Source organism: Pongo pygmaeus, chromosome Y (assembly GCF_028885625.2).
Source record: "Pongo pygmaeus isolate AG05252 chromosome Y, NHGRI_mPonPyg2-v2.0_pri, whole genome shotgun sequence".
Classification (NCBI taxonomy): Eukaryota; Metazoa; Chordata; class Mammalia; order Primates; family Hominidae; genus Pongo; species Pongo pygmaeus.
The window spans coordinates 22,691,827-22,714,811 of record NC_072397.2 but is presented as its reverse complement, the minus strand read 5'-3'; positions in this window follow the sequence as shown (position 1 = coordinate 22,714,811).

Sequence of the window (22,985 nt, the reverse complement as noted above, 5' to 3'; positions counted from 1 at the left end):
TGGAATGGAATGCAATGGAATGGAGAACAGAAATGTGAGCTGAGATTGTGTGACTACACTCCGGCCTTAGTGACCGAGAGAGGTTCTGTGGAAGGAAAGAACTGATTTCAAAGGAGTGGAATGGAAGGGAATGTAGTACAGTGGAGTAGAGTGGAATGGAGTGAAACAGAATAGAATGGAGTGGAATGCAATGGAATGGAATGGAATGGAGTGGAGTGGAATAGAGAGGAGTGCCCGGCAATGGAGTGGAGTGGAGTGGAAGGGATTGGAATGCAATGGAATGTACTGGAGTACAGTGGAGTGGAATGGAATGGAGTGGAGAGGAGTGGAAGGAGTAGAGTGGACTGGAATGGAATAGAATGGAACAGAATGCAGTTGAGTGGAGGGGAGTGGAGGTGAGTGGAGTGGCATGGAGTGGAACGGAATAGAATGGAGTGAAATGGAATCCAATGGATTCCAATGGAGTGGAGTGGAGTGGAGTGGAATGGAGAGGAGTCGAATGGAATGGAAGGGAATGCAACGGAACGCAGTGGTGTGAATTGGAATGCAGTGAAATGGAGTACTATGGAATCTAAAGGAGTGGAGTGGAGTCCAGTGGAGTGGAATGGAATGGCACGGAATGGAGTGGAGTAGAGTGTAGTGGGAAGGAAGGGAGATGAGTGGAATGGAGAGGAATGGAATGGAGTGGAGTGGATTGGATTGGAATGAACTGGAATGGAGAGGAATGGAAAGAAGTGGAACGGAATGGACTGCAATGGAATTGAATGGAGTGAAATGGAGAGGAGTGGAGTGGAATGGAGTGGAAATGAATGGAATGGAGTGGAATGGAAGGGAATGGAGACAAGTGGATAGGAATTGAATGAAGCAGATTGGTGTCTAGTGGAGTGGAGTGGCATGGAATGGAATGAAGTGGAAGGGAATGCAATGGAGTGGAATGTAATGGAATAAAATGTAATGGAGTTTAATGGAGAGGAATGGAGTGGAGTGGAGTGGAATGGAGGGGAGTAAGAGGAAGAGAATGGAATGGAATCGAAAGGAGGGAAGTGCAATTGTGTAGAGTTGAGTGGAGATGAAAGGAGTGGAGTGATGTGGAGTCGAGAGGAAAGGAATGGAATGGAATGGAATGGAGTTAAGTGGAGTGGAATGGAGTGGAAGGTAATGGAGTGGAATGAAAAGGAGTGTATTGGAAAGGAATGGAATGGAATGGAGTGGAATGGAATTGAATGGAATGGAATGGAATGGAGAGGAGTGTAGTGGTGTGGAGTGAAATGGAGTGGAGTGTCGTGGAGCAGAGTGGAATGGAGTGGAATGGAATGAAGAGGAAAGGAACGGAGTGGAGCGGAATGGAACGGAGTGGAGTGGAATGGAATCCAATGGAATGAAATGGAATTGAATCGAATGGAATGAAGAAATATGTGCAGTGATTTGGCCACTGCGCTGGAGCCTGCGTGACAGAGGGAGATCCTGCCGATAAAACAGAGTGGAATGGAAGGGATTGGAATGGAATGGAATGGAACGTATAGGAGTGGAGTGGAGTGGAATTGAGTGGAGTGGAGTGCACTGGAATGGAATGGAATGCAACGGAATGTAATGGAATGATGAAATGATATGTGAGCTGAGATTGTGACACTGCACTCCACGCTGGGTGACAGAGTGAGATACTCTTGAAAGAAAGAAATGGAATGGAAAGAATTTTTAATTGGGTGGATTCGAGTGGACTGAAGTAGAGTGCAGTGGAATGGAGAGGAAAGGAATGGAATGGAATCGGATGTAAAGGAATGGAATGATGTGGAGTGGAGTGGTGAGGAGTGTAGTGCTGTGGAATGGAGGAGATAGTAATGGGATGGTGTGGAGCGGAGTGCAGTGCAGTGGAGTGGAGAGGAGTGCAATGGCGTGGAATGGAGTCGGATGTAAATGAACGTTTTGGAGTGGGGTGGAGTGGAAAGGAGTGGAATGGAATGGAATTGAATGGAATGGAAAGCAAAGGAATGGAATGGGATGCAATGGAATTTAATGCAATAGAATGCAGTTCAATAGAGAGTTGAGATGTAATGTGAGCTGAGATTGTGCCTAAGCTCTCCAGGCTGTTTGACACAGTGATATCGTGTCGAAAGAATGGAATGGAATGCAGTGGTGTGAAATGGAATGGAATGTAGTGGACAGGAGTAGAATGGAGTGGAGTGAAGAGGAACAGAGTGGAATGGAATGGGATGCAGTGGAATGGAATGCAGTGGAGTGGAGTGAAATAGAAAGAAATGGAATGGGATGGAATGGAATGCAATGGAATGGAGAACAGAAATGTGAGCTGAAATTGTGTGACTACACTCCAGCCTTAGTGACCGAGAGAGATTCTGTGGAAGGAAAGAACTGATTTCAAAGGAGTGGAATGGAAGGGAATGTGGTACAGTGGAGTAGAGTGGAATGGAGTGAAACAGAATAGAATGGAGTGGAATGCAATGGAATGGAATGGAATGGAGTGGAGTGGAATAGAGAGGAGTGCCCGGCAATGGAGTGGAGTGGAGTGGAAGGGAGTGGAATGCAATGGAATGTACTGGAGTGCAGTGGAGTGGAATGGAATGGAGTGGACAGGAGTGGAAGGAGTAGAGTGGACTGGAATGGAATAGAATGGAACAGAATGCAGTGGAGTGGAGGGGAGTGGAGGTGAGTGGTGTGTCATGGAGTGGAATGGAATGGAATGGAGTGAAATGGAATCAAATGGATTCTAATGGATTGGAGTGGAGTGGAGTGGAATGGAGAGGAGTCGAATGGAATGGAAGCGAATGCAACGGAACGCAGTGGTGTGGATTGGAATGCAGTGAAATGGAGTACTATGGAATCTAAAGGAGTGGAGTGGAATCCAGTGGAGTGGTATTTTATGGAACCAAATGGAATGGAATGGCACGGAATGGAGTGGAGTAGAATGGAGTGGGAAGGAAGGGAGATGAGTGGAATGGAGAGGAATGGAATGGAGTGGAGTGGATTGGATTGGAATGAACTGGAATGGAGAGGAATGGAATGAAGTGGAACGGAATGGACTGCAAAGGAATTGAATGGAGTGAAATGGAGAGAAGTGGAGTGGAGTGGAATGGAGTGGAAATGAATGGAAAGGAGTGGAATGGAAGGGAATGGAGACAAGTGGATAGGAATTTAATGAAGCAGATTGGAGTAGAGTGGAGTGGAGTGGCATGGAATGGAATGAAGTGGAAGGGAATGCAATGGAGTGGAATGTAATGGAATAAAATGGAATGCAGTGGAATGGAGAGGAATGGAGTGGAGTGGAGTGTAATGGAGGGGAGTAAGGGGAAGAGAATGGAATGGAATCGAAGGAGGGATGTGCAATTTTGTGGAGTGGAGTGGAGATGAAAGGAGTGGAGTGATGTGGAGTTGAGAGGAAAGGAATGGAATGGAAAGGAATGGAGTTAAGTGTAGTGGAATTGAGTGGAAGGTAATGAAGTCGAATGAAAAGGAGTGGATTGGAATGGAGTGGAATGGAATGGAGTGGAATGGAGTGGAGTAGAATGCAGTGGGTTGCAGAGGAGTGGAATGGAGTGGAATGGAAGGGAACGGAAAGGAATGTAGTGGAAAGGAATGGAATGGAGTGGATTGAAATTGAATGGAAAGGATTGGAGTGCAGTGGACTGGAGGGGAGTGGAATAAAATGGAGTATAGTGCAGTGGAATGGAGTGGACTGGAGTGGAGATGAGTGGAGTGGACTGAAGTGGAATGGAATGGAGTGTAGTGGAATGGTGTGGAGTTGGGTGGAAAGGAATGGAACAGAATGGAATGGAGAGGAATGGAGTGGCATGTAGTGGAGTGGAGTGAAGTGGAAAGGAATGGAATTGAATGGAATTGAATGGAGTGGAGTGGAGTGCAATAGAATGGAGTGGAGTGGAGTGGAATGCAGTGGAGTAGATTTTAGCAGAATGGAGTGTAGTGGAATGGAATGGAATGGCATGGAATGGAATGGAACGGAAGCGGAGATTGTGCGACTGTGCTCCAGGCTATGTGACAGAGTGAGATAACATTGAAAGAAAGGAATGGAATGGAATGGAATGGAGTGGACTGCATGGGAACAGAGTGGAGTGAAGTGGAGTGGCCTGGAATGGAGAGAACTGGAATGAGATGGAATGGAATGGACTGAAATGGAGCGGAGTGAGGGGGAGCGGAATACAGTGCAATGGAGATGAATGCAAGGGGATGGCGTGAAATGGAGTGGAGTGGAATGCAGTTAAGTGTAGAGGAGTGTAAAGCAGTGGAATGCAGTTTGATGTAACGCAATGTAGTGGAGTGGACTGGAGTAGAATGGAAGGAAATGGAACGGAGCAGAGCCTAGCAGAGCTGAATGCAGTGGAACGGAAAGAAAAGGAACAGAACAGAACGGGAGCTGAGACTGTGCCACTGCACTCCATGCTGAGTGACAGAGTGAGATACTCTCGAAAGAAAGGAAAAGAATGCAATGGAGTATAACAGAACGGAATGGAATGGAATGGAATGGAATGGAATGGAATGGAATAGAATGGAGTAGAATGGAATGGAATGGAGTGGATTGGAGTGAAGTGGAGTGGAGTGGAATGGAATGGAGAGAAATGGAATGGGATGGAATGGAATTGAATGAACCGGAGTTGTTTGAGGTGGAAAGGATAGCAGTGGAATGGAGCGGAATGGAATGAGAAGGAGTGGAATTGAGAGGAGAGCATTGCAGCAAAGTGGAGGAGTGGAATGGAGTGGAATGGATTTGGATGTAATGGAATGTAGTGCACTGGAGTAGAGTTGAGTGGAACGGAGGAGAATAGAATAGAATTGAAAGTAATGGAATGGAAAGCAGTGGAAGGGAATGGAATGCAAAGAATGGACTGGAGTGGAAAGTAGTAGAATGGAATGGAGTGGAACGGAATGGAATGGAATGGAATGGAATCGATTGGAGTGGGAAACCTTGGAGTGCAGTGGAATGGAGTGGAATAGAATGGAGTGGAATGGAGGGAAGAGGAATGGAGTAGAATGGAATGGAATGGAAAAGAATGGAATGGAATGGAGTGGATTTGAAAGGGAGTGGAGTGGAGTAGAATGGATTGGAATGGAATGGAATGGAATGACGTGGAATAGTTTGGAAAGGAATGGCATGGAATGGATTAGAGTGGAATGGAGGGGAATGGAATGGAATAGAATTGAGTGGAGTGGAGTGGAATGGAGTGGAGTGGAGAGGAATGGAATGGAGTGGAAAGGTCTGAAAGGAGTGGAATGGAGTGGATTGGAATGCAATGGAATAGATTGGAATGAAGTTGGAAGGAATGGAATGGAGAGAAGTAGAGTAGAACGGAGTGGATTGGAATGGAGGGGAGCAGAGTGGAGTTAACAGCAGTGGATTGGAATACAGTGGATGGAGTAGAGTGGAAGGGAGTGGAATTATGTGGAATGGAATGGATTGGATTGGATTGGAGTGGAAGGGAGTGGAGTGGAGTTGAAAGTAGAGGAATCGAAAGAAGTGGAAAGGAGTGGAGTAGAGTGGATTAGAGTGGATTGGAATGGAATGGAGTGGAGTGGAATGGTGTGGAAACGAATGGAAGGGAGGGGAGTGGAATGGAACGAACTGTAATGGAATGTAGTGGACTGGAGTGGAGTGGAGTGGACTGGAGTGGAATGTAATCGAATGGAGTGTACTGAAGTGGAATGTATTTGAGAGGAGGGTAATGGACAGGAATTGAGTGGAGTGGAGTGGAGTGAAATACATCGGAATGGCATGGAATTGAATGGAATGGAGGGGAGTGGAATGCAGTGGAGTGGAGTCGATTGGAGCGGTGAGGAATAGAACGGAGTGGCATGGAATGGAGCACAGTGGAATGCAATGGAGTGGAGTGGATTGGAAAGGGGTGGAGTGGAGTGACGATGGGTGAAGTGGAATGGAATGGAGTGGAGTGCAGAGGAGTCTCATGAATGGAATGGAATGGAATGGAACGCAATGGAAGCTGAAATTGTAACACTGCGCTCCAGGATGGGTGACAGAGTGTGATACTCTCGTAAGAAAGGAATGGAATGGAATGCAGTGGAATGGAATGGAATGCAATGGGGTGCATTGGAGTGGAGTGGAGTGAAGTGAAGGGGACTGGAGTGGAATGGAGAGGAATGGAACGGAATGGAATGGAATGAAGTAGACTGGAGTGGGTTGGAGTTGAGTGCAATGGAATGGAGCGAAATGGAATCAGATGCAGTGAAATGGAGTAGAGAGGAGTGCAGTAGAGTGGAAAGGAGTGCAATGGAGTGGAATGGAATCGGAAGTAATGGAAAGTAGTTGAGTGGATTGAACGGAAATGAAAGGAGTGGAGCGGAGTGGAATGGAACGGAGCGGGAGGTGGGATGGGGCCACTGCACTCCAGGCTGGCTGACTGAGTGAGATATTCTCGAAATAAAGGAATGGAATGGAATGCTGTAGAATGGAATGGAACGGAGTGGAGTGGAATGGAATGGAGTGAGTTGGAGCAGAGTGGAATGAAGAATGCAATGGGATGGAAGGGAATTGAATGAAATGCAGTGGAGTGCAGTGGAGTGCATTGCAGTGGAATGGAGCAGAATGGAATGGAAAGGAGTGGAATGGACAGGAGTGGAGTGCACTGGAGAGGAGAGGATAGGAATGCAGTGGAATGGAATTGGATGTAATGGAACGTAGAGGAGTGGAGTGGAATGGAGTGGGTCAGAGTGGAATGGAATGGAATGCAATTTAAAGGAATGGAGTGGAATAGAATGGAATGGCATGAAATGGAATGGAAAGGAGTGGAATGAAATGTAGTGGAGTGGAGTGAAACGGAGTGGAATGGAATGGAGTGGAGTGGAGTGGAATGTGATAGAATGGAGAGGAGGGGAATGGAGCAGAGGGGAATGGAGTGCAGCCGAATGGAGTGGAGTGGAATGGAATCAAATGGAGTGCAATGGAACAGAGTGGAATGGAATGAAGTGCAATAGACTAGAATTGAGTGTAGTGTAGTGGAATTTAGTGGAATGGACTGGAATGGAGTGGAATGGAATGGAATTGAGAGCAATGGAATGGAATGGAATGGAATGGAATGGAATGGAATGGAATGGAATGGAATGGAATGGAAAGGAATAGAATTGAATGCAACGGAATTAAAAGAATACAATGGAATGCAATGGAATAGAATGCAACGGAATGTATAGTTGACATGTAATATGAGCTGAGATTGTGACACTGCACTCCAGCCAGGGTGACATAGTGATATCCTGTCGTAAGAAGTGAATGGAATGCAATGGAGTGAAATGGAATGGAATGAAATGCAATGGAGTGGAGTGGAAGGGAATTGAGTGGAATGGAAGCGAATGCAGTGTAGTGGATCGGGGTGGAGTGGAATGAAATGGAATGCAGTGGACTGTAATGGCATGGAGTGGAAAGAAGTGGAGTGGAATGGAGTGGAATGGAATGGACTGGCATAGAATGGAGTGGAATTGAATGCAATGGAGTGGATTGGAAAGGAATGGAAAGTAGTAGAGTGGAGTAGAGTGGTGTGGAGTGGAGTGGAATGGAGCTGAATGTGTTTCAATGGAGTACAATGGAATGGAACGGAGTGGAATGGAATGGAATGATATGAGGTGGATTGGAGTGGAATGTAGTGGAGTGGAATGGAATGGAATAGAATGGAATGGAGTAGAGTGTAATGGAATGCAGTGGCGATAAGTGGAGTGGAATGGAATGCCTTGGAGTAGAGTGGAGTGGAATGGAATGGAATGGAGTGGAGTGGAGGGGAGTGGAGTGGAATAGAATTGAGTGAAGTGGAGTGCAGTTGAATGGAATATCCTGGTGTGGAGTGGAGTGGAAGTGAATGGAGGGAATAGGAGTGGAATGGAGTGGAAGGTAACGGAGTGGAATGGAGTCGAATGGAGTGGAATGGAGCAGAGTGGATTAGAGTGGAATATTGTTGAACGGACTGGAATGGAATGGAATGGAGTGGAATGGAATTGAATCAAATGGAATGGAGTGGATTGGAATGGAGTGGAGTGGAGTGGAGTGGAATTAAATGAAATGGAAGGGAGTGGAGAGAAACGCAGTTGATTGGAGTGGAGTGGAGTGGAAAGTAATGGAAATTAGTGGGATGGAGTCGTATGGATTGGAGTGGAATGGAATGGAATGGAATGAAGTGGAAAGGAGTGGAACGGAGTGAAATTGAATTTAGTGGACTGGAGTGGAATGGAGTTAAATGGAATGGAATGGAATGGAGTGGAATGGAATGGAATGGAGTGGATTGGAATGGAATAGAATGGAATGGAATGGAATAGAATGGAATGGAGTGGAGTGGAGAGGAGTGGAATGGATTGGAGTGAAGTGGAGTGGAATGGAATTGAGTGGAGCGGAGAGGAAAGGAATGGAATGGAGTGGAGCAGAATGGCATGGAATGGAGTGGAATGGAGTGGATAGTAGTGGAGTGGAGTGGAGTGGATTGGAGTGTAGTAGAAGGAAATGGAGTGCAGTGTAATGGACTGGAATGGAGCAGAGCAGAATGGAGTGGACTGGAGTGGAGTGGAATGGAATGGGATGGAATGGAATGGGAGCTGAGATTTTACCAATTTGCTCTAGGCAGGGTGACTGAGTGTCATACTCTCAAAAGAAAGGAATGGAATGGAATGCAGTGGAATGGTATGGAACAGAGTGGACATTAGTGGAGTGGAATGTGGAGGAATAGAATGAAATGGAACGTAATGGCACGAAATGGGGTGGTGTGGGGTGGAATGGATTATAGTGGAATTGGGTGGAAAGGAATGGGATGGAGTGGAATGAAGTGGAGTGCAGTGGAGTGGAACGGAGTTGAATGGCATAGAATTGAGAGGACAGTAGTGGAATGTAATGGAATGCAATGGAATCCATTGTAATAGAATATAATACAATGGAAAGTTGACATGTAGTGTGAGCTGAGATTGTGCCACTGCACTCCAGACTGGGTGACACGTTATATCCTCTGGATAGAAAGGAATGGAATGCAATAGAGTGAAATGGAATGGAGTGGAATGGAATTGAATGGAATGGAGTGGAGTGGAGTGGAGTGGAGTCGAATGGAGACGAATGGAATGGGACGGAGTGGAATGGAACGGAGTGGAGTGGAGTATCGTGGAGTGAAATAGAATGGAATGCAATGGGTTGGAATGGAATGCAATGGACTGCTGAAAGGAAATGTGAGCTGTTATTGTTCCACTGCACTCCAGCTTTTGTGACGGAATGAAATCCTGTGGAAAACAAGGAATGGAATGGAATGGAATGGAATGGAATGGAATGGAATAGAATGGAGAGGAGTGTAGTGGTGTGGAGTGAAATGGAGTGGAGTGTCGTGGAGGAGAGTGGAATGGAGTGGAATGGAATGAAGAGGAAAGGAACGGAGTGGAGTGGAATGGAACGGAGTGGATTGGAATGGAATCCAATGGAATGAAATGGAATTGAATCGAATGGAATGAAGAAATATGTGCAGTGATTTGGCCACTGCCCTGGAGCCTGCGTGACAGAGGGAGATCCTGTCGATAAAACAGAGTGGAATGGCAGGGATTGGAATGGAATGGAATGGAACATATTGGAGTGGAGTGGAGTGGAATTGAGTGGAGTGGAGTGCACTTGAATGGAATGGAATGCAATGGAATGTAATGGAATGATGAAATGATATGTGAGCTGAGATTGTGCCACTGCACTCCACGCTGAGTGACAGAGTGAGATACTCTTGCAAGAAAGAAATGGAATGGAAAGAATTTTTCATTGGGTGGATTCGAGTGGACTGAAGTAGAGTGCAGTGGAATGGAGAGGAATGGAATGGAATGGAATCGGATGTAAAGGAATGGAATGATGTGGAGTGGAGTGGTGAGGAGTGTAGTGCTGTGGAATGGAGCAGAAAGTAATGGGATGGTGTGGAGTGGAGTGCAGTGCAGTGGATTGTAGAGGAGTGCAATGGCGTGAAATGGAATCGGATGTAAAGGAACGTACTGGAGTGGAGTGGAGTGGAAAGGATGGGAATGGAATGGAATTGAATGTAATGGAAAGCAAAGGAATGGAATGGGATGCAATGGAATTTAATGCAATAGAATGCAGTTCAATAGAGAGTTGAGATGTAATGTGAGCTGAGATTGTGCCTAAGATCTCCAGGCTGTTTGACACAGTGATATCGTGTTGAAAGAATGGAATGGAATGCAGTGGTGTGAAATGGAATGGAATGTAGTGGACAGGAGTAGAATGGAGTGGAGTGAAGAGGAACAGAGTGGAATGGAATGGGATGCAGTGGAATGGAATGCAGTGGAGTGGAGTGAAATAGAAAGAAATGGAATGGGATGGAATGGAATGCAATGGAATGGAGAACAGAAATGTGAGCTGAGATTGTGTGACTACACTCCAGCCTTAGTGACCGAGAGAGATTCTGTGGAAGGAAAGCACTGATTTCAAAGGAGTAGAATGGAAGGGAATGTAGTACAGTGGAGTAGAGTGGTATGGAGTGAAACAGAATAGAATGGAGTGGAATGCAATGGAATGGAATGGAATGGAGTGGAGTGGAATAGAGAGGAGTGCTCGGCAATGGAGTGGAGTGGAGAGGAAGGGAGTGGAATGCAATGGAATGTAGTGGAGTGCAGTGGAGTGGAATGGAATGGAGTGGACAGGAGTGGAAAGAGTAGAGTGGACTGGAATGGAATAGAATGGAACAGAATGCAGTGGAGTGGAAGGGAGTGGAGGTGAGTGGTGTGGCATGGAGTGGAATGGAATGGAATGGAGTGAAATGGAATCCAATGGATTCTAATGGAGTGGAGTGGAGTGGAGTGGAATGGAGAGGAGTCGAATGGAATGGAAGGGAATGCAACGGAAAACAGTGGTGTGGATTGGAATGCAGTGAAATGGAGTACTATGAAATCTAAAGGAGTGGAGTGGAGTCCTGTGGAGTGGAATGCAATGGCACGGAATGGAGTGGAGTAGAGTGGAGTGGGAAGGAAGGGAGATGAGTGGAATTTAGAGGAATGGAATGGAGTGGAGTGGATTGGATTGGAATGAACTGGAATGGAGAGGAATGGAATGAAGTGGAATGGAATGGACTGCAATGGAATTGAATGGAGTGAAATGGAGAGGAGTGGAGTGGAGTGGAATGGAGTGGAAATGAATGGAATGGAGTGGAATGGAAGGGAATGGAGAAAAGTGGATAGGAATTGAATGAAGCAGATTGAAGTGGAGTGGAGTGGAGTGGCATGGAATGGAATGAAGTGGAAGGGAATGCAATGGAGTGGAATGTAATGGAATAAAATGGAATGGAGTGGAATGGAGAGGAATGGAGTGGAGTGGAGTGGAATGGAAGGGAGTAAGAGGAAGAGAATGGAATGGAATCGAAAGGAAGTAAGAGCAATTGTGTGGAGTGGAGTGGAGATGAAAAGAGGGGAGTGATGTGGAGTCGAGAGGAAAGGAATGGAATGGAATGGAATGGAGTTAAATGGAGTGGAATGGAGTGGAAGGTAATGGAGTGGAATGAAAAGGAGTGGATTGGAATGGAGTGGAATGGAATGGAGTGGAATGGAGTGGAGTAGAATTGAGTGGGATGCAGAGGAGTGGAATGGAGTGGAATAGAAGGGAACGGAAAGGAATGTAGTGGAAAGGAATGGAATGGAGTGGATGGAAATTGAATGGAAAGAATTGGAGTGCAGTGGACTGGAGGGGAGTGGAATAAAATGGAGTATAGTGCAGTGGAATGGAGTGGACTGGAGTGGAGATGAGTGGAGTGGACTGAAATGGAATTGAATGGAGTGGAGTGGAATGGTGTGGAGTGGGGTGGAAAGGAATGGAACAGAATGGAATGGAGAGGAATGGAGTGGCATGTAGTGGATAGGAGTGAACTGGAAAGGAATGGAATTGAATGGAGTGGAGTGGAGTGCAATAGAATGGAGTGGAGTGGAGTGGAATGCAGTGGAGTAGATTTTAGCGGAATGGAGTGTAGTTGAATGGAATGGAATGGCATGGAATGGAATGGAACGGAAGCGGAAATAGTGCGACTGTGCTCCAGGCTATGTGACAGAGTGAGATAACATTGAAAGAAAGGAATGGAATGGAATGGAATGGAGTGGACTGCATGGGAACAGAGTGGAGTGAAGTGGAGTGGCCTGGAATGGAGAGAACTGGAATGAGATGGAATGGAATGGATTGAAATGGAGTGGAGTGAGGGGGAGCGGAATACAGTGCAATGGAGGTGAATGCAAGTGGATGGCGTGAAATGGAGTGGAGTGGAATGCAGTTAAGTGTAGAGGAGTGTAAAGCAGTGGAATGCAATAGGATGTAACGCAATGTAGTGGAGTGGACTGGAGTAGAATGGAAGGAAATGGAACGGAGCAGAGCCTAGCAGAGCTGAAGGCAGTGGAACGGAAAGAAAAGGAACAGAACAGAACGGAGCTGAGACTGTGCCAATGCACTCCATGCTGAGTGACAGAGTGAGATACTCTCGAAAAAAAGGAAAAGAATGCAATGGAGTACAACAGAACGGAATGGAATGGAATGGAATAGAATGGAATAGATTGGAGTAGAATGGAATTGAATGGAGTGGATTGGAGTGAAGTGGAGTGGAGTGGAATGGAATGGAGAGAAATGGAATGGGATGGAATGGAATGCAATTGAATGAACCGGAGTTGATTGAGGTGGAGAGGATAGCAGTGGAATGGAGCGGAATGGAATGAGAAGGAGTGGAATTGAGAGGAGAGCATTGCAGCAAAGTGGAGGAGTGGAATGGAGTGGAATGGATTTGGATGTAATGGAATGTAGTGGAGTGGAGTAGAGTTGAGTGGAACGGAGGAGAATAGAATAGAATTGAAAGTAATGGAATGGAAAGCAGTGGAAGGGAATGGAATGCAAAGAATGGAGTGGAGTGGATAGGAGTAGAATGGAATGGAGTGGAAGGGAATGGAATGGAATAGAATGGAATGGATTGGAGTGGGAAAGATTGGAGTGCAGTGGAATGGAGTGGAATAGAATGGAGTGGAGTGGAGGGAAGAGGAATGGAGTAGAATGGAATGGAATGGAAAGGAATGGAATGGAATGGAGTGGATTGGAAAGGGAGTGGAGTGGAGTAGAATGGATTGGAATGGAATGGAATGGAATGACGTGGAATAGTTTGGAAAGGGATGGCATGGAATGGAGTAGAGTGGAATGGAGGGGAATGGAATGGAATGGAATTGAGTGGAATGCAGTGGAATGGAGTGGAGTGGAGAGTAATGGAATGGAGTGGAAAGGTCTGAAAGGAGTGGAATGGAGTGGAGTGGAATGCAATGGAGTTGATTGGAATGAAGTTGGAAGGAATGGAATGGAGAGAAGTAGAGTAGAACGGAGTGGATTGGAATGGAGGGGAGCAGAGTGGAGTTAACAGAAGTGGATTGGAATACAGTGGATGGAGTAGAGTGGAAGGGAGTGGAATTATATGGAATGGAATGGATTGGATTGGATTGGAGTGGAAGGGAGTGGAGTGGAGTTGAAAGTAGAGGAATCGAAAGAAGTGGAAAGGAGTGGAGTAGACTGGATTAGAGTGGATTGGAATGGAATGGAGTGGAGTGGACTGGTGTGGAAACGAATGGAAGGGAGGGGAGTGGAATGGAACGAAATGGAATGGAATGTAGTGGAATGGAGAGGAGTGGAGTGGACTGGAGTGGAATGTAATCGAATGGAGTGTACTGAAGTGGAATGTATTTGAGAGAAGGCTAATGGACAGGAATTGAGTGGAGTGGAGTGGAGTGAAATACATCGGAATGGCATGGAAATGAATGGAATGGAGGGGAGTGGAATGCAGTGGAGTGGAGTCGATTGGAGTGGTGAGGAATAGAACGGAGTGGCATGGAATGGAGCACAGTGGAATGCAATGGAGTGGAGTGGATTGGAAAGGGGTGGAGTGGAGTGACGATGGGTGAAGAGGAATGGAATGGAGTGGAGTGCAGAGGAGTCTCATGAATGGAATGGAATGGAATGGAACGCAATGGAAGCTGAGATTGTACCACTGCGCTCCAGGATGGGTGACAGAGTGTGATACTCTCGAAAGAAAGGAATGGAATGGAATGCAGTGGAATGGAATGGAATGCAATGTGGTGCATTGGAGTGGAGTGGACTGAAGTGAAGTATACTGGAGTGGAATGGAGAGGAATGGAACGGAATGGAATGGAATGAAGTGGACTGGAGTGGGGTGGAGTTGAGTGCAATGGAATGGAGCGAAATGGAATCAGATGCAGTGAAATGGAGTAGAGAGGAGTGCAGTAGAGTGGAAAGGAGTGCAAAGGAGTGGAATGGAATCGGAAGTAATGGAAAGTAGTGGAGTGGATGGAACGGAAAGGAAAGGAGTGGAGCGGAGTGGAATGGAACGGAGCGGGAGGTGGGATGGGGCCACTGCACTCCAGGCTGGCTGACTGAGTGAGATATTCTCGAAATAAAGGAATGGAATGGAATGCCGTAGAATGGAATGGAACGGAGTGGAGTGGAGTGGAATGGAGTGAGTTGGAGCAGAGTGGAATGAAGAATGCAATGGGATGGAAGGGAATTGAATGAAATGCAGTGGAGTGCAGTGGAGTGCATTGCCCTGGAATGGAGCAGAATGGAATGGAAAGGAGTGGAATGGACAGGAGTGGAGTGCACTGGAGAGGAGAGGATAGGAATGCAGTGGAATGGAATTGGATGTAATGGAACGTAGAGGAGTGGAGTGGAATGGAGTGGGCCAGAGTGGAATGGAATGGAATGCAATGGAAAGGAATGGAGTGGAATAGAATAGAATGGAATGGAATGGAATGGAACGGAGTGGAATGAAATGTAGTGGAGTGGAGTGAAATGGAGTGGAATGGAATGGAGTGGAGTGGAGTGGAATGTTATAGAATGGAGAGGAGGGGAATGGAGCAGAATGGAATGGAGTGCAGCGGAATGGAGTGGAGTGGAATTTAATCAAATGGAGTGGAATGGAACAGAGTGGAATGGAATGGAGTGCAATAGACTAGAATTGAGTGTAGTGTAGTGGAATTTAGTGGAATGGACTGGAATGGAGTGGAATGGAATGGAATTGAGAGGAATGGAATGGAATGGAATGGAATGGAATGGAATGGAAAGGAATAGAATTGAATGCAACGGAATTAAAAGAATGCAATGGAATGCAATGGAATAGAATGCAATGGAATGTATAGTTGACATGTAATATGAGCTGAGATTGTGACACTGCACTCCAGCCAGGGTGACATAGTGATATCCTGTCGTAAGAAGTGAATGGAATGCAATGGAGTGAAATGGAATGGAATGAAATGGAATGGAGTGGAGTGGAAGGGAATGGAGTGGAATGGAAACGAATGCAGTGGAGTGGAGCGGGGTGGAGTGGAATGAAATGGAATGCAGTGGACTGTAATGGCATGGAGTGGAAATAAGTAGAGTGGAATGGAGTGGAATGGAGTGGACTGGCATAGAATGGAGTGGAATTGAATGCAATGGAGTGGATTGGAAAGGAATGGAAAGTAGTAGAGTGGAGTAGAGTGGTGTGGAGTGGAGTGGAATGGAGCTGAATGTGCTTCAATGGAGTACAATGGAATGGAACGGAGTGGAATGGAATGGAATGATATGAGGTGGATTGGAGTGGAATGTAGTGGAGTGGAATGGAATGGAATAGAATGGAATGGAGTAGAGTGTAATGGAATGCAGTGGCGATAAGTGGAGTGGAATGGAATGCCTTGGAGTAGAGTGGAGTGGAATGGAATGGAATGGAGTGGAGTGGAGGGGAGTGGAGTGGAATGGAATTGAGTGAAGTGGAGTGCAGTTGAATGGAATATCCTGGTGTGGAGTGGAGTGGAAGTGAATGGAGGGAATAGGAGTGGAATGGAGTGGAAGGTAACGGAGTGGAATGGAGTCGAATGGAGTGGAATGGAGCAGAGTGGATTAGAGTGGAATATTGTTGAACGGACTGGAATGGAATGGAATGGAGTGGAATGGAATTGAATCAAATGGAATGGAGTGGAGTGGAATGGAGTGGAGTGGAGTGGAGTGGAATTAAATGAAATGGAAGGGAGTGGAGAGAAACGCAGTTGATTGGAGTGGAGTGGAGTGGAAAGTAATGGAAATTAGTGGGATGGAGTCGTATGGATTGGAGTGGAATGGAATGGAATGGAATGAAGTGGAAAGGAGTGGAACGGAGTGAAATTGAATTTAGTGGACTGGAGTGGAATGGATTTAAATGGAATGGAATGGAATGGAGTGGAATGGAATGGAATGGAGTGGATTGGAATGGAATAGAATGGAATGGAATGGAATAGAATGGAATGGAGTGGAGTGGAGAGGAGTGGAATGGATTGGAGTGAAGTGGAGTGGAATGGAATTGAGTGGAGCGGAGAGGAAAGGAATGGAATGGAGTGGAGCAGAATGGCATGGAATGGAGTGGAATGGAGTGGATAGTAGTGGAGTGGAGTGGAGTGGATTGGAGTGTAGTAGAAGGAAATGGAGTGCAGTGTAATGGACTGGAATGGAGTAGAGCAGAATGGAGTGGACTGGAGTGGAGTGGAATGGAATGGGATGGAATGGAATGGGAGCTGAGATTTTACCAATTTGCTCTAGGCAGGGTGACTGAGTGTCATACTCTCAAAAGAAAGGAATGGAATGGAATGCAGTGGAATGGTATGGAACAGAGTGGACATTAGTGGAGTGGAATGTGGAGGAATAGAATGAAATGGAACGTAATGGCACGAAATGGGGTGGTGTGGGGTGGAATGGATTATAGTGGAATGGGGTGGAAATGAATGGGATGGAGTGGAATGAAGTGGAGTGCAGTGGAGTGGAACGGAGTTGAATGGCATAGAATTGAGAGGACAGTAGTGGAATGTAATGGAATGCAATGGAATCCATTGTAATAGAATATAATACAATGGAAAGTTGACATGTAGTGTGAGCTGAGATTGTGCCACTGCACTCCAGACTGGGTGACACGTTATATCCTCTGGATAGAAAGGAATGGAATGCAATAGAGTGAAATGGAATGGAGTGGAATGGAATTGAATGGAATGGAGTGGAGTGGAGTGGAGTGGAGTCGAATGGAGACGAATGGAATGGGACGGAGTGGAATGGAACGGAGTGGAGTGGAGTATCGTGGAGTGAAATAGAATGGAATGCAATGGGTTGGAATGGAATGCAATGGACTGCTGAAAGGAAATGTGAGCTGTTATTGTTCCACTGCACTCCAGCCTTTGTGACGGAATGAAATCCTGTGGAAAAAAAGGAATGGAATGGAATGGAATGGAATGGAATGGAATGGAATAGAATGGAGAGGAGTGTAGTGGTGTGGAGTGAAATGGAGTGGAGTGTCGTGGAGGAGAGTGGAATGGAGTGGAATGGAATGAAGAGGAAAGGAACGGAGTGGAGTGGAATGGAACGGAGTGGATTGGAATGGAATCCAATGGAATGAAATGGAATTGAATCGAATGGAATGAAGAAATATGTGCAGTGATTTGGCCACTGCCCTGGAGCCTGCGTGACAGAGGGAGATCCTGTCGATAAAACAGAGTGGAATGGAAGGGATTGGAATGGAATGGAACGGAACATATTGGAGTGGAGTGGAGTGGAATTGAGTGGAGTGGAGTGCACTTGAATGGAATGGAATGCAATGGAATGTAATGGAATGATGAAATGATATGTGAGCTGAGATTGTGCCACTGCACTCCACGCTGAGTGACAGAGTGAGATACTCTTGCAAGAAAGAAATGGAATGGAAAGAATTTTTCATTGGGTGGATTCGAGTGGACTGAAGTAGAGTGCAGTGGATTGGAGAGGAATGGAATGGAATGGAATCGGATGTAAAGGAATGGAATGATGTGGAGTGGAGTGGTGAGGAGTGTAGTGCTGTGGAATGGAGCAGAAAGTAATGGGATGGTGTGGAGTGGAGTGCAGTGCAGTGGATTGTAGAGGAGTGCAATGGCGTGAAATGGAATCGGATGTAAAGGAACGTACTGGAGTGGAGTGGAGTGGAAAGGATTGGAATGGAATGGAATTGAATGTAATGGAAAGCAAAGGAATGGAATGGGATGCAATGGAATTTAATGCAATAGAATGCAGTTCAATAGAGAGTTGAGATGTAATGTGAGCTGAGATTGTGCCTAAGATCTCCAGGCTGTTTGACACAGTGATATCGTGTTGAAAGAATGGAATGGAATGCAGTGGTGTGAAATGGAATGGAATGTAGTGGACAGGAGTAGAATGGAGTGGAGTGAAGAGGAACAGAGTGGAATGGAATGGGATGCAGTGGAATGGAATGCAGTGGAGTGGAGTGAAATAGAAAGAAATGGAATGGGATGGAATGGAATGCAATGGAATGGAGAACAGAAATGTGAGCTGAGATTGTGTGACTACACTCCAGCCTTAGTGACCGAGAGAGATTCTGTGGAAGGAAAGCACTGATTTCAAAGGAGTAGAATGGAAGGGAATGTAGTACAGTGGAGTAGAGTGGTATGGAGTGAAACAGAATAGAATGGAGTGGAATGCAATGGAATGGAATGGAATGGAGTGGAGTGGAATAGAGAGGAGTGCCCGGCAATGGAGTGGAGTGGAGTGGAAGGGAGTGGAATGCAATGGAATGTAGTGGAGTGCAGTGGAGTGGAATGGAATGGAGTGGACAGGAGTGGAAAGAGTAGAGTGGACTGGAATGGAATAGAATGGAACAGAATGCAGTGGAGTGGAAGGGAGTGGAGGTGAGTGGTGTGGCATGGAGTGGAATGGAATGGAATGGAGTGAAATGGAATCCAATGGATTCTAATGGAGTGGAGTGGAGTGGAGTGGAATGGAGAGGAGTCGAATGGAATGGAAGGGAATGCAACGGAAAAGAGTGGTGTGGATTGGAATGCAGTGAAATGGAGTACTATGAAATCTAAAGGAGTGGAGTGGAGTCCTGTGGAGTGGAATGCAATGGCACGGAATGGAGTGGAGTAGAGTGGAGTGGGAAGGAAGGGAGATGAGTGGAATTTAGAGGAATGGAATGGAGTGGAGTGGATTGGATTGGAATGAACTGGAATGGAGAGAAATGGAATGAAGTGGAATGGAATGGACTGCAATGGAATTGAATGGAGTGAAATGGAGAGGAGTGGAGTGGAGTGGAATGGAGTGGAAATGAATGGAATGGAGTGGAATGGAAGGGAATGGAGAAAAGTGGATAGGAATTGAATGAAGCAGATGGAAGTGGAGTGGAGTGGAGTGGCATGGAATGGAATGAAGTGGAAGGGAATGCAATGGAGTGGAATGTAATGGAATAAAATGGAATGGAGTGGAATGGAGAGGAATGGAGTGGAGTGGAGTGGAATGGAAGGGAGTAAGAGGAAGAGAATGGAATGGAATCGAAAGGAAGTAAGAGCAATTGTGTGGAGTGGAGTGGAGTTGAAAAGAGGGGAGTGATGTGGAGTCGAGAGGAAAGGAATGGAATGGAATGGAATGGAGTTAAATGGAGTGGAATGGAGTGGAAGGTAATGGAGTGGAATGAAAAGGAGTGGATTGGAATGGAGTGGAATGGAATGGAGTGGAATGGAGTGGAGTAGAATGGAGTGGGATGCAGAGGAGTGGAATGGAGTGGAATAGAAGGGAACGGAAAGGAATGTAGTGGAAAGGAATGGAATGGAGTGGATGGAAATTGAATGGAAAGAATTGGAGTGCAGTGGACTGGAGGGGAGTGGAATAAAATGGAGTATAGTGCAGTGGAATGGAGTGGACTGGAGTGGAGATGAGTGGAGTGGACTGAAATGGAATTGAATGGAGTGGAGTGGAATGGTGTGGAGTGGGGTGGAAAGGAATGGAACAGAATGGAATGGAGAGGAATGGAGTGGCATGTAGTGGATAGGAGTGAACTGGAAAGGAATGGAATTGAATGGAGTGGAGTGGAGTGCAATAGAATGGAGTGGAGTGGAGTGGAATGCAGTGGAGTAGATTTTAGCGGAATGGAGTGTAGTTGAATGGAATGGAATGGCATGGAATGGAATGGAACGGAAGCGGAGATAGTGCGACTGTGCTCCAGGCTATGTGACAGAGTGAGATAACATTGAAAGAAAGGAATGGAATGGAATGGAATGGAGTGGACTGCATGGGAACAGAGTGGAGTGAAGTGGAGTGGCCTGGAATGGAGAGAACTGGAATGAGATGGCATGGAATGGATTGAAATGGAGTGGAGTGAGGGGGAGCGGAATACAGTGCAATGGAGGTGAATGCAAGTGGATGGCGTGAAATGGAGTGGAGTGGAATGCAGTTAAGTGTAGAGGAGTGTAAAGCAGTGGAATGCAATAGGATGTAACGCAATGTAGTGGAGTGGACTGGAGTAGAATGGAAGGAAATGGAACGGAGCAGAGCCTAGCAGAGCTGAAGGCAGTGGAACGGAAAGAAAAGGAACAGAACAGAACGGAGCTGAGACTGTGCCAATGCACTCCATGCTGAGTGACAGAGTGAGATACTCTCGAAAAAAAGGAAAAGAATGCAATGGAGTACAACAGAACGGAATGGAATGGAATGGAATAGAATGGAATAGATTGGAGTAGAATGGAATTGAATGGAGTGGATTGGAGTGAAGTGGAGTGGAGTGGAATGGAATGGAGAGAAATGGAATGGGATGGAATGGAATGCAATTGAATGAACCGGAGTTGATTGAGGTGGAGAGGATAGCAGTGGAATGGAGCGGAATGGAATGAGAAGGAGTGGAATTGAGAGGAGAGCATTGCAGCAAAGTGGAGGAGTGGAATGGAGTGGAATGGATTTGGATGTAATGGAATGTAGTGGAGTGGAGTAGAGTTGAGTGGAACGGAGGAGAATAGAATAGAATTGAAAGTAATGGAATGGAAAGCAGTGGAAGGGAATGGAATGCAAAGAATGGAGTGGAGTGGATAGGAGTAGAATGGAATGGAGTGGAAGGGAATGGAATGGAATAGAATGGAATGGATTGGAGTGGGAAAGATTGGAGTGCAGTGGAATGGAGTGGAATAGAATGGAGTGGAGTGGAGGGAAGAGGAATGGAGTAGAATGGAATGGAATGGAAAGGAATGGAATGGAATGGAGTGGATTGGAAAGGGAGTGGAGTGGAGTAGAATGGATTGGAATGGAATGGAATGGAATGACGTGGAATAGTTTGGAAAGGGATGGCATGGAATGGAGTAGAGTGGAATGGAGGGGAATGGAATGGAATGGAATTGAGTGGAATGCAGTGGAATGGAGTGGAGTGGAGAGTAATGGAATGGAGTGGAAAGGTCTGAAAGGAGTGGAATGGAGTGGAGTGGAATGCAATGGAGTTGATTGGAATGAAGTTGGAAGGAATGGAATGGAGAGAAGTAGAGTAGAACGGAGTGGATTGGAATGGAGGGGAGCAGAGTGGAGTTAACAGAAGTGGATTGGAATACAGTGGATGGAGTAGAGTGGAAGGGAGTGGAATTATATGGAATGGAATGGATTGGATTGGATTGGAGTGGAAGGGAGTGGAGTGGAGTTGAAAGTAGAGGAATCGAAAGAAGTGGAAAGGAGTGGAGTAGACTGGATTAGAGTGGATTGGAATGGAATGGAGTGGAGTGGACTGGTGTGGAAACGAATGGAAGGGAGGGGAGTGGAATGGAACGAAATGGAATGGAATGTAGTGGAATGGAGAGGAGTGGAGTGGACTGGAGTGGAATGTAATCGAATGGAGTGTACTGAAGTGGAATGTATTTGAGAGAAGGCTAATGGACAGGAATTGAGTGGAGTGGAGTGGAGTGAAATACATCGGAATGGCATGGAAATGAATGGAATGGAGGGGAGTGGAATGCAGTGGAGTGGAGTCGATTGGAGTGGTGAGGAATAGAACGGAGTGGCATGGAATGGAGCACAGTGGAATGCAATGGAGTGGAGTGGATTGGAAAGGGGTGGAGTGGAGTGACGATGGGTGAAGAGGAATGGAATGGAGTGGAGTGCAGAGGAGTCTCATGAATGGAATGGAATGGAATGGAACGCAATGGAAGCTGAGATTGTACCACTGCGCTCCAGGATGGGTGACAGAGTGTGATACTCTCGAAAGAAAGGAATGGAATGGAATGCAGTGGAATGGAATGGAATGCAATGTGGTGCATTGGAGTGGAGTGGACTGAAGTGAAGTATACTGGAGTGGAATGGAGAGGAATGGAACGGAATGGAATGGAATGAAGTGGACTGGAGTGGGGTGGAGTTGAGTGCAATGGAATGGAGCGAAATGGAATCAGATGCAGTGAAATGGAGTAGAGAGGAGTGCAGTAGAGTGGAAAGGAGTGCAATGGAGTGGAATGGAATCGGAAGTAATGGAAAGTAGTGGAGTGGATGGAACGGAAAGGAAAGGAGTGGAGCGGAGTGGAATGGAACGGAGCGGGAGGTGGGATGGGGCCACTGCACTCCAGGCTGGCTGACTGAGTGAGATATTCTCGAAATAAAGGAATGGAATGGAATGCCGTAGAATGGAATGGAACGGAGTGGAGTGGAGTGGAATGGAGTGAGTTGGAGCAGAGTGGAATGAAGAATGCAATGGGATGGAAGGGAATTGAATGAAATGCAGTGGAGTGCAGTGGAGTGCATTGCCCTGGAATGGAGCAGAATGGAATGGAAAGGAGTGGAATGGACAGGAGTGGAGTGCACTGGAGAGGAGAGGATAGGAATGCAGTGGAATGGAATTGGATGTAATGGAACGTAGAGGAGTGGAGTGGAATGGAGTGGGCCAGAGTGGAATGGAATGGAATGCAATGGAAAGGAATGGAGTGGAATAGAATGGAATGGAATGGAATGGAATGGAACGGAGTGGAATGAAATGTAGTGGAGTGGAGTGAAATGGAGTGGAATGGAATGGAGTGGAGTGGAGTGGAATGTTATAGAATGGAGAGGAGGGGAATGGAGCAGAATGGAATGGAGTGCAGCGGAAAGGAGTGGAGTGGAATTTAATCAAATGGAGTGGAATGGAACAGAGTGGAATGGAATGGAGTGCAATAGACTAGAATTGAGTGTAGTGTAGTGGAATTTAGTGGAATGGACTGGA